The sequence below is a fragment of the Elgaria multicarinata genome, chromosome 1 (genome assembly GCF_023053635.1).
Source record: "Elgaria multicarinata webbii isolate HBS135686 ecotype San Diego chromosome 1, rElgMul1.1.pri, whole genome shotgun sequence".
Lineage (NCBI taxonomy): Eukaryota > Metazoa > Chordata > Lepidosauria > Squamata > Anguidae > Elgaria > Elgaria multicarinata.
The window spans coordinates 164,788,710-164,800,588 of NC_086171.1; positions in this window are offsets into that span (position 1 = coordinate 164,788,710).

Genomic DNA, 11,879 nt, shown 5'->3' on the forward strand with positions numbered 1-11,879 from the left:
TTTTTTGCTGAATAAGGTGCAGCCTAAGGGCCTGGTCAGACAACACGCTAAGCCATGGTTAGGCTGCTAACCCTTTTGCAGCAAACGGTTAGTGATTGTGTTTCAACTGTGGTGATGTAGTCGCCATGGTTTAAAATGGTTCACATGAAACATTAAGTCATGGTTCACACAACATGCTAAGTCATGATGTTTAGCTCAAAATGCTTATCCACCATGGCTTAGTGTGTCATCTGAACATGGTCTAAGATAAGCATGACGGGTACAGATGCCAAACCGGCGACCCATTGATTCGGCAGAATGGGACAATCCAGTTCCCTATTCCATTCCTGCATGGAACCCTGTATATCATATTTATTCCCCAATAACAAGTATTTCTAGGCATGGATCGTGGGTCCATGCTTCAATAAGTGTTTCCAATAATGATGGAGACTCTGATGCTATAAAAGTTGCAGAGCCAAACCTAGATACTAACAAATGCCGCAATTGCAAGCATTGTTCTTTAATTGTAAACTTATATGAAACTTCAGGTACTGGGGCCACTATGGCCAACAGATGAAATGATGCCTCTAGTGTGGCTTTGCTTGTGAATCTTGAGCTCTAGTCAAGTATTTTTTGTATGTTATTTGAAGACGTTATGATTGTTATTTTAATATTGTATTGGTTTTAGGCACTCTTTTAACCAGTTTTATGTATTGTATTGTATTTAATGTTGTTCCCTGCCTCTATCCAGAGGGAGAGGTGGGTAAGAAATATGATAATGATGATGATGATGTTATCCCAATGCATGATAGAGGCTGCAATGATAGCCCTGCTCCCTGCCATCCCTGTGTATAGTGCAGATGTCTTTGTCCCTTGTATGCCCAAAGGCTCAGTCCCTTTGGTATGCATGGACACCAGGGGGTATGGCTAGTTGATACGCATGATGTCAGAAGCATGGCTCTGCTCACAAGTTGGGATGCACATGAGTAAAATGCTTGAACAAGGCTTTGGTGTCCAACTCATCCAATGTCTCTCACTCATATGGAGCAATGAACCATTATGGAAATATCCTCCCCCCCTCCGCCCCCTGCCCCCTTTTGAATAACCTGGTTGTAAATTCAGAGTAGAATTTCAAAGTTGGTGCTGGGGCGGAGGGGGGGAGCAGGGGGAGCTTGCCACCACCCCACTCGTCTGTCTGTCCCCAGTTGCTGGCCTCCTGTCATTACTTAAAAGAAAGGCACTTTTCATGTATAGCAGCTCCATCTCTTATCACCTCTGTAGCTCTTCTACAGTTCAGAAGCAGCTCCTGAGCCAACAAAGGCTACACATTTTGCAGCTGTTGACCTAAATTTCAAGATGCCAACAGGCCAGTGTGGCCATCCACTGAGGGAAAGAGGGAACCCCTGACACACAGAAGAGAGAATTAACTTAGTTTATTATTTATATCCGGGTTGCCTAATAATAAAAAAGCAAAAAATACAAAATAAATAAAATAAAAATCTAACCATAGATTAATATTTTCAAAATTAAAATCCGTTTCCCCTTCTGTGGTGTATGCCTAAAGTAACCCTTTCCCCATTCTTTTCAGAAATAATACGTTTAGGAGGGAAATTTTAATGTGAAATGTACCATTATTTCTCTTTCAGAGATCTTATATGGGACACATCTCGCCCACCTAGAAATGTACTTTGCCCTTCTGTGCATGTCCCCACCCCCAGAATCGCCCCCCCCCCCCCGCTTGTGCCGCCACTGCTGGTTGGTGCTTAAGAAAGCCAGGCCATCTTGGCAGCATTGGTTCAACCATGCACGGAGAATGGTGGTGGCACTGTCCATGTAAGGGGGGGAGCATTGTGGAGCTAGAAAGCACGTTGGAGCTTGTCATCATATCGGGAGGTAAACGCCTCATGGCCCCTGGGTGGGGCATTGACGAATGATTCAGCTTTTATTTTTAAGCAGCTGGTGCAGAGAGAGAAACGCGCTGCAGAGCTTCTCTTTGGAGCCTGTGTTGTGTCCCCGTGCGCCGGCCCTCGGCCTCCAGGTGTTTCCTGAATTCTCTTTGTTTTCTGATGTGGGGGAGGGGGAAGAGCTCTTGCTCTGGGCTCCATTAAGACCAGTCAGGCAACAGTCTGAGCAAAGCGGCAAGCGCTTGTGTATCTGGGGAAATCAGTCTGTGGCCCGGAGCACAGTTTCAACACCTGCCTGCCTGAAACTTATGAGGGGAGGGGAGGGGAGGGGAGGGGAAAAGAATTAATTCGAGTCATGGCTTCAGTGCTTTCCATTCATTTCAGCTGCCCGGGACAACCAACATTTAATTCATCAAAAATCCAGGATCATTAAAGTGTCAAATGGGAGATCCACATGGGCCAAACGCATCATGTGCATTTCATAAATTATACTTACAGTGGTGGTGGTGGTGAAATAGGGATCTCAGGACACCAGGATCACAATGAAAGTAACAGAGGAAATGTTAAAGAGCCAGAGGTGGGCTGAAGTGGCAGCTTCCTTTGCAGTTTTAAGTTTTAAAATTGAAACAGAAAACCAGCTTGCTACTTTAGTGGTGCAAAACGCTAGCTGTGCGTGTGGTTCTCCCACATGGGCCTATGTATCTTTGTCACGAAATCATGAATACAAAGGGGGAAACAGTGGTTGAACTGAACTTGGAAGCTTTTCAAATGTTCTCCTTCATGGTGGATGCAATTTAATAATATATGGTGGTCCACAGAAATCAAGCAATCCAAAATAGTGATCCCTGTTGTAGCAAAGATTAAAGATCAGGGCTTTACATTAAACCAGCCTTCCCTAACCTAGTGCCCACCAGATGTTTTAGATGACAACTCCCATAACCCATGACCATTGGCTATGTTGTCTGAGGCTGATGGATGTTGTAGTCCAAACCATCCAGATGGTTGCATTAAGCCACAGACCCAAGGACATATCACAGTCCAATAGCTTCAGATGTGTCATGTTCTTGGCGATTATTTGCAGTGTATGGATGGTGTGGAGGGAAATGCTTAGCTTGTACTGAGTTCCAGCTGTGTTTGTCCATGGCAAGAAGGTGCTTACCATTCATTAAATTAAATATTATAAAGTTCAAAATCCCTGTAATACTGTCTGCTTAGTAGATGTTTAAAATGTTTGTCCAATTGAGTTTTCAATTTATAGGTGGCAGTGAGTTTAAGGCCCCTTCTACACCATACAGGTGTAGAGGGGGTGTGTGATCCCAGACTTACCTCCTTTTGGGATCATCCTCCACGTCCAAATGGCTAGTGTGGGAGGAGGGATGTCGCGTGAGTGGAGGCAGCCTTTTTTTTAAAAAAAGTAGTTGCACTTGTGCTCCAGTGAAAGGTAAGTGGGGAAAAACCCCAAAACCGCTCCCCAAACCCAATTCCTCCTGGCATGGCTCCTTTCCTCTACTGATCCCCACTACTCGTGGGGAGGAGGGAAGAAGCTGGGATGGGCGGCCACACACTTCCCACGGTCTTGGGATGATCCCGAGACCGTGGAAGGAATCGGATTTTCGCAGAGATTATTTATCCCTGGGAAAATGTGTGCTCATCCCCCACTACCCCTGTCATTTGGATGCACAGGGACTCGGCCGTGACCAGCCCGCATTTTTTGGGCTGGTGTAGAAATGGCCTAAGTCTGATCAAATAGAGAGAAGAAAGATATTTCACTGAATTCATTTTCACTCAAGTGCAGGGACATTTGAACCTGTTTTGAACATTGGTCACCTAGACTGTATGGGGAGGAACCATTCCAATGGTACTGTTACTGCTATGGGTAAATATGTATTAGCTCTTTGTCCTAAACTCTGTAAAAGAACAGATGCTTTTTCTTAAACAATTTCTGTTTACTTGTTTAGCTTGGAATACTCATTTAATGGGTTATTTCACATACATATATCAATGACTAATTTTTATTTCTATACTGTTACATTCTTGACTTTAATGATGTGCTATGGCCATGTATATCAGTTCAACAGAACAACACTGTGTACCAATTAGGCATGTGCTCCGCTCCGATTAGAAGCGCAGAAGCAGGAGCGAATTGGCCTGCTCCGCCTTGCCCAGAGGTGGAGTAGAAGCGGACCACGGACCCCTAGAAGCAAGGCGAAGAGAAGCGACCATTTTCGGAGCGCTTCTCTTTCCGCGGAGCGCTCCGATCGCCATCTTGAAACATTTCGCCCATAGATAACTGGGTTGTTTTTGAAGCTATCGTTCTGAAAATTCTTGTGCTTAGACTGTGCTTAGACAGTCGTGGATGGGGGTCATTTTGAGACTACTCTCACCTCTCTGCGTCGTGCGGGTCGCGTGCTATATTTTTTAAAAAATCGGGTCAACAAACAGGGACAGCGTGGGTCAAACGGCGGTTTTCGCCCATAGGATTGCATTGCAGAAAAGAATCGGGGATAACTGGGTTGTTTTTTAAGCTATCGTTCTGAAAATTCTTGTGCTTAGACAGTCGTGGATGGGAGTCATTTTGAGACTACTCTCACCTCTCTGCGTGGTGCGGGTCACGCGCTAGAATTTTTTAAAAAGTAGGGTAAAGGCTGATCTTGTGGCTCCTTTCCACCTCACAGGTGTGGCCCATTCCTGAGAGCAGGGAGGGCGGAGCTCCACTGGGTCCCTCTCCTTTTGCCTGCACTCCCAGTTGATGGTTGGCAAGTACAGAGTCCCACCCAATCCTGACCATACAACTATTGGGTGGGAAAGATCGCTGTGATTGGCCCTGCCCATGCGATTCTGATATTTGCATACATTCCTCAGCATTATGGAATCTCCCTATGGGGAAGTGGCTCTCCCTAGTATGCCTGGGCATGCTAGAGTATACCTAAGAACAAGCTTGAACATACATAAACACACACTGTCATAACACATATCTTCAACTTTACAGGTCATAGAAAATGCTTTACTTTTGTGTCCTCTATTTGGGCTAGATCTGCATGGAGGTTTCCCAAGATGTCAATAAAACAGAATGATGGGTGGCTTAATGCTGACCATAAGAAACAACATGTAAAACACCACCACCGCACATTTTCTGCTCAGATGAACAACTTGGCACCTCCTTAATTTCATTGTCCACCCACTTCCTTTCACACAGAATTGCAGGAATGGAGAGTACAAAGCTAAGGGTGTGGGCAGGAGCCCTTAAATATTCTAATCCCCTTATTTCTTAAAACTAAAATGTAGGAATGTAAGCAACTGTTTCTGTAGCACTTCCTGATGCTATGATAACTTCCCAGTGAAGAACAATGGGAGGCCAAAGGCATCACCCTGTCAGGGCCTGAGACGCAGAAGAGCTCTGACTAAAAACACTCCTTCCCCTCATTTGCTTGAAAAAAGGATTAGCTGTTTACTCTATGAGAAGCATTATTTCAATAATCTGGTGAACAAAAATGAACATGTAATCAGAGATTCAGGGGGAAATGTTGAATCTCTATATAGCTGGATTTGCTTATAATTGTTCTCAAAAGGTGAAGTAAGCCTCCCTAGAAAGGCAAGCGTAGACATGAGAAGTTACCAGTGGATACAGTGAGGTTTTTTGCCAACCTTCTGCCTTAACCACCAAGTATCATATATGTGAATGCAAATGTATGATCGTTTTTTTCAGTTCCCCTACAAGCCATCCCTAAAGCATCTTGTGGGATAATGTATCCTTACTCCACCTCTTCATGTGGGTTTACCATATTTGGGAAACCAAAAAAGAGGACACCTAGGGCGGTTGTGGGGGAGGGAAGCATGCTTTCTGGGGCCTCCAGAAAATGCGTCCCCCCCCCCCACATGCTAATGTCGGCCACTATTAGCGTGGCGAGGGGAATATGCACTTTTCCCTCCTCTGCTCCAATTGGGACCTTTTCTATAATATCTGGGAATAACACGCTTTCCCTTTTAAGGCCCCGATTGGATCAGTGTGTGTGTGTGTGGGGGGGGAATGAAGCATCTCCGGAAATCACATCATCCCCCCACCCCCGGCATAAAGGGGAAAGCGTGTCATTCCCAGACATAGAAAATTACAGAAGATCACCCAACACCCAGGACAGAACAAAACCCTGGACAAATCCAGGGAAATCCTGACAGTTGGGCACCCTACCTTCATCTGCTTAACACCAGGGAATGGTGCCAGATAGTAATTGCCTGTGATTTTCCTGGATTATGTTAAAAAGTTTTCATTTTGAGCAAAGGAATGTTTACATGACCCTATGTGTATGGTGGCCACTTAGCTCAGTGGCAGAGATCCCCCCTCCCAGCATCTACCAGTAGGACTGGGAAAGAGGGTTGCCTGAAACCCTGGAGAGCTGTTGCCAATCAGCAAAGGTGACCAGCGTTTTGGGGCAGTGGGCACATTTGACAATTTGAGAAACCGTTCTGAGTACCACCACAAAATGGCTGCTTTGGGAGGCATGGCAAATGACAAAAAGGCTACATTTTAGGCAGAGGTAGGAGCTGAGCCCCAACATACTAAACAACCCCAGCTGACAAAAATGTTGTTTTTAAAGTGGGAGGGGTAGGGCACTTTGGTGGTCAACAAGAAAGGTGTCTGGGGTCACCATGTTGCTTATCCTTCATGTGGACAAGACCAAGCTAGATGGACCAAATGGGCTGATTTGGTATACGGCAGCTTCTTCTATTCCACTTTACATTTAAGCATGGAGTGGTCCCAGCTTGCAGCAATCTGGTCAAATGAGAAAGGTTGCTATGAATAGAACCAGACTGTTTTGCATCTTATGCTGCTAGCTTAGTAAGAGTAACAGTGGTGACACCGGGGGTGGGGTGGGGGAAAACATATTGGTGCAGAGCCCAGAAGAGGAAGCATGATTTATTTATTTATTTATTTATTTATTTATTTATTTATTTATTTCAGGGCTGGGGGCAGGTAAGCTTTGACCCAAATGTTAGATTTCTGAAAATGAAATGATGTTATATTACATACTAAATATATTTTCTCTGAAATAAATTCCCTTGATTTTGAGAAAGTGGACTTTCAAGTAAGCATGCTGAAGACCTGCAACCTTATTTTGATGTCCAGCTTGTAATTCAGTTATAATTTGTATGTGAAAGGAAAGCCATTGGGGTCCAGAAATGGGAAAGGGGGCAATAATGTACTTGTTTGAAAGGGTGCTTCCCCACCTCTCCCCCTGCACTCTAGCACTGTTTATGAAGAAGCGGGGTGTGTGTCTATCCAACATCACTTTGTATGCTGATTCCCTCAAAACCCCGCAGTATCGCTGCTGCGAGGTGGAATTGAAAAAGCTAGATGGCAGGAGGGAGCTATTCAACTAGGAAAATACTCAGCAACGGCAGCCATTTGACTTGCCAAGTCCACCCCCTGCCCTGTGTTTCCAGGCTTACGCTGCACTGGGATCCACCCCTAGGAAGGCTTCTGAACCCAAGCCACCAGAGACACATAAAAGAAACAATGCGGTGGCATTGCAGCCATCCGAAAAGTCACAGTAAAACGACACCACAGAAAAGTGCAGTTTTGGGGGTAAAAATCCGATGTGGCTGCAAGTTGGCAGCTGTGTCATATAAAAAACACAGTGCCACTGTGCAGCCACTGTGGCGTTAATAGACTGTACACACACACACACACACACACACACACACACACACCTGGGAGTCATTGCGTAGCCAGATTTAGGGTGGCCACATACATTTGAATATTAATTTCTCTGGAAAGCGTTTCTCCTGTCCTCACCCCCATCACCAGCAGACACAAAAGTAAATTACAAGCAAGAAACATCCTTGTGATGATAAAGTGCAGCACTATAAAATGGGATTAAGGGCACAACCCTATGCATTTTTAGAAAGAAAAAAAAGTCTTACAATTCCCAGCATCCCTTCAGCCAGCTGTGCTGGCTGGGGTATGCTGGAAATTGCAGGCCTTTTTTTCTGTCTCAACATGCATAGAATTGCACCTAAAAATATACAATAAAGTTATGAAAAGTCTCATGTAAATAAGGCATTGAGAGGTTTCTCTGATTCAGCTTGAACTCACTATGACAACGTTTGATCATCCTTCCCTTAGCATTATTGTTCAGCCTACACCTTGTGTCAATGAGGGCTTAGCCCTGTGAAATGACATTGAATCATATTAGGCCCAAGCTTCTTTTGGGGTGCAGATGCATATAAACTTTAGATCCTTATTAAGTTTACTGACTGAGCACTATTTCAAGCTTCTGCAACTGGGAATTCATAACTAACTTCAGCATTGTTAGGCTGTGCAAAGAAGAAATTCAGCATTAGAACTTTACAGAATCCATGTTGGCTTTCTAAGTATGCAAAACCCAAAATGTAGCATGCAGTGCTTGACACCTCTTAAATGATGCGTCTGCAGAAACACAGCAACCTGCAAATCTCATCATTTTATTATGCCTGGAGCTTTAAGAACGCTTGATGATTTTGTGATACTTGTGATGAACACATGAGAGCTGACAACTCTGGTAGAATAAATAACATTGTAGATTAGACAGCTGGTATGCACAGACTGCTGCCACTCATTGTGCTGACCTGTATTGTCTCATTGTTTCCTCTGGTTCTTTGTCTGGTTTGTTGCACTCAGCAGTTGTCTCCTATTTAACATCAAAGTCCTTTGATAAGTATGGTCCACCTTCCTGCTCTGTCCTTGTACAGGGCCTGGCACTTGACTGCCACAGTCTATGCACAGATCTTCAAGGTACTACTGTAGTTTTGCACACATGAATGCATATACACACAGACACATACATTCGGAGCATGCACAGGATCAGTTAATATTTATTAGGCTGCAAGCGTGAACACACTCACTAGAGAGCTCAATGGGACTTATTTCCGAGTAAACAAACATAGGATTGTTCTAGAGATGTCAGGGAAATTCAGAACAGATTCAAATGAGTTCAGATTACTTCGCTTTTTCCAAGGCATGTGGATCCCACTGACTTGTGGATAGGTTTTTACTTTTCGGAGGGATTTGCAGAAATTCACATTAGAGCTAATGCTCATTACAGCAAGCATGAATTAGTGCTAATATGCAGTTGTGCAAGTGGAACAAAATTCTCGTACATCCCCATAAAAATATTAGATTCCGTCAATGAACAGATGATGGGAAAAAAGATGCCTGACAATCCACAAAACACAGACAGAACAGATTTAACAACATCCGTACATCCTTAGATTGCTCTGCTAGTCACCACAAGTTCACAATCAGATTAGCACATGAAGTTTTCCTACACCGTCACTGCTATGGGTGAAGTCACTGCAAGAATACAGAGCCATGGCTGGTAGTTCTTCAGATGAATTATATTACGTTCTCTGAGTATTTATGCCTCACATTTTGATAATAAGTCATATTTCTCCCTGTGTGTGTGTGTGCATGCACCTTCTTTTTAAAGCCCCAAATGACTTGGGACCTCGGTACTTGAAGGAGTGCCTCTCCCCATATATGCCTGCCCAAGATTTCAGATCTGTTGGAGGAGCCCTCTTCTGTGTTCCACCAACGTGAGACATACATTATGGTGGGACATGGGAGAGGGCTTTCTCTGTGGTGGCACCCCGGTTGTGGAATACCCTCCCCTTGGAGGCCCGACTTGTGCCGAGGCTGGCTTCATTTTAGTGCCAAGTTAAAACATGTCTCTTTACCAAAGCCTTTGAGGGCTAAGTTCTCCATGGTTACACATTGTTTTAATTGCTTTTATTACTTTAATTTTTTTTGTACCGGTTTTAATTTGTTAATGATTTAATATGTTTTTAGCTGTGTATATTATTTATGTTTACATTGTCCTGATTTTATCAGTACGCCGCCCTGAGATCCCAGTGATATAGGGTGTGATACAAATGTTTTAATAAATGAATAAATAAATAAATAATTTGGATGAAGGCGTGTATGTCTTTCTAACAATAAAACAAATGAACAAGCAGCAGTAAACCACAACAACACTGTTATTAAAACACACACAAACTTATCAGCAGACAGAAAACTAAAAACATATCACAGGATCTGAATAAAAATGCCCACCACAACAAGATGGCTGTAGGAACCCATTTGAAAGGCGGCCAAACAAGCTTCCCTTGGCAAGCTGAAATGATTGTGGAGGACCACGTTGTGCGCTTACGCCCGCATGTGGTGCTGAAGTTAAACGTATTAGAGATGTGAAGGGAGGCCACAAGCCGAGGATGATCGTAGCACCATGCAGTGGCCCCTTGTGTGTGGTTCTGCGCTGGCAGTTGCTCAGAGCGAGAAGCACACGAGTGAGGGAGCGCCCGTAAGCGGACAGATGGGCTCACATGGGAGCGGCCCTTGACTTGCTTATTCTCTTCCGCTGGCCTTTGTGACAGCAGCAGACTCGCCCCCTCCCCCCTGCCCCCTTCTCATGCCATCCCTCCGCGAAGTGTTTGGCTGCTGTCTGCACCATTCTCATTTATGACCTGTTGTGGGATAAAAGACGCTTGTTCGCTGCAACACGCAACTGGTGTGGGGGCAACTGTTGCCATCTGTCTAGTGGAGGAGCTTAGAGGGGTGGGGAGGGGAGGGGCGCTTTTCGTTTTGTTTCTTCTTTCACGCATCACCAAGCTGCACCTTTTGTCTTTTGGGGAGGTGGGGGGGGCACAAATGGGCCGAGGGAGCTTGGGAGCAAAGTGGCCTCCTTTTATTTGTTCATTATACAGGTCAGGGCAGCAGAACTCACTCACATCTTCAGGATTTGCATGCTGATTTCTCTTTGGAGAAATGTTCCAAGCGGCCTTACAAGTTTTCAAAAAATTTAATTGCTTTTTTTTAAAATAAAGTTTTCAAATCTTTTTTTTAAAATTGTAAACAAAGTTTTACAATTGTTTAAAATTTAAATCGTATGTTATCTTGGGGGTCCTACTTGGGACAAAAGGCAACTCGTAAACTAATAAATAAATAAATAAATAAATCCATACATACAAATGGCAAAATTCAGCCCAGGGGGGTCATATGTCTTCTTTTATAGAGGACAGTCCTCTATTTGAAGGGCTGCCAGAGGACTGTCCTTTATTTTGAAGTCAACCTCTGTTTGTAGGACTGTGCAGTCTAGTCCAGTTTAAAGATAAGGAACCATCAGAAGGAAGAGCTGGGCCTTCAAGTTGCCCATCAACAGCACCTGGACACCCAATTGAGCAAGACACACTGGTTACTCTTCCACACTAAGGTGAGATATACTGTATTTCCATTTAAATTCTAATAATGATTTCTAAATTTGCATCTATTCATATACATTAGTATATGCCATTTTTTAAAAAAATGCAAATTGGTGTCCCCTTTTGTGTGTGTGTGTGATATATTTCCTCTTTTCTGGCAATTCGTAAGACAACACCTACATTCAGTACTCCTCTCCTCCCATCATGGACTCTGAGTCAGAGACATCTCAGGTTGGTACGACAATGAGCAGTACGACAAGGAGTATGACAAGGAGGAGTACGACAAGGAGCAGTATGACAATGGAATCAGTTACCTAGGGAGGTTGTGGGCTCTCCCACACTAGAGGCCTTCAAGAGGCAGCTGGACAACCATCTGTCAGGGATGCTTTAGCGTGGATTCCTGGATTGAGCAGGGGGTTGGACTCGATGGCCTTGTAGCCCCCTTCCAACTCTGCTATTCTATGATTCTATGGTATCCAATGTTAGTCCTACATCGATAGACCCATTGAAATGAAATCACAACTAACTTAACTCCCATTTGTTTCAATGTGGCTACTGTACGTAGGACTAACATTGGATACTACCCACAGTTCCAATGCTAGCTGAGTCTCTGATCTTCTAGTGCTGAGGTCACTTGGAGTGGCTTCAAAAGAAGCAAAAAAGACATTTGGGTTCCTGGGTTGTTGTTTTTTGCCTTCAGAAAACTGGTTCACTGTGTTTATTCACTGCCCTTCATGATACTGTGAGCATGTCAAAGAAGTGAAA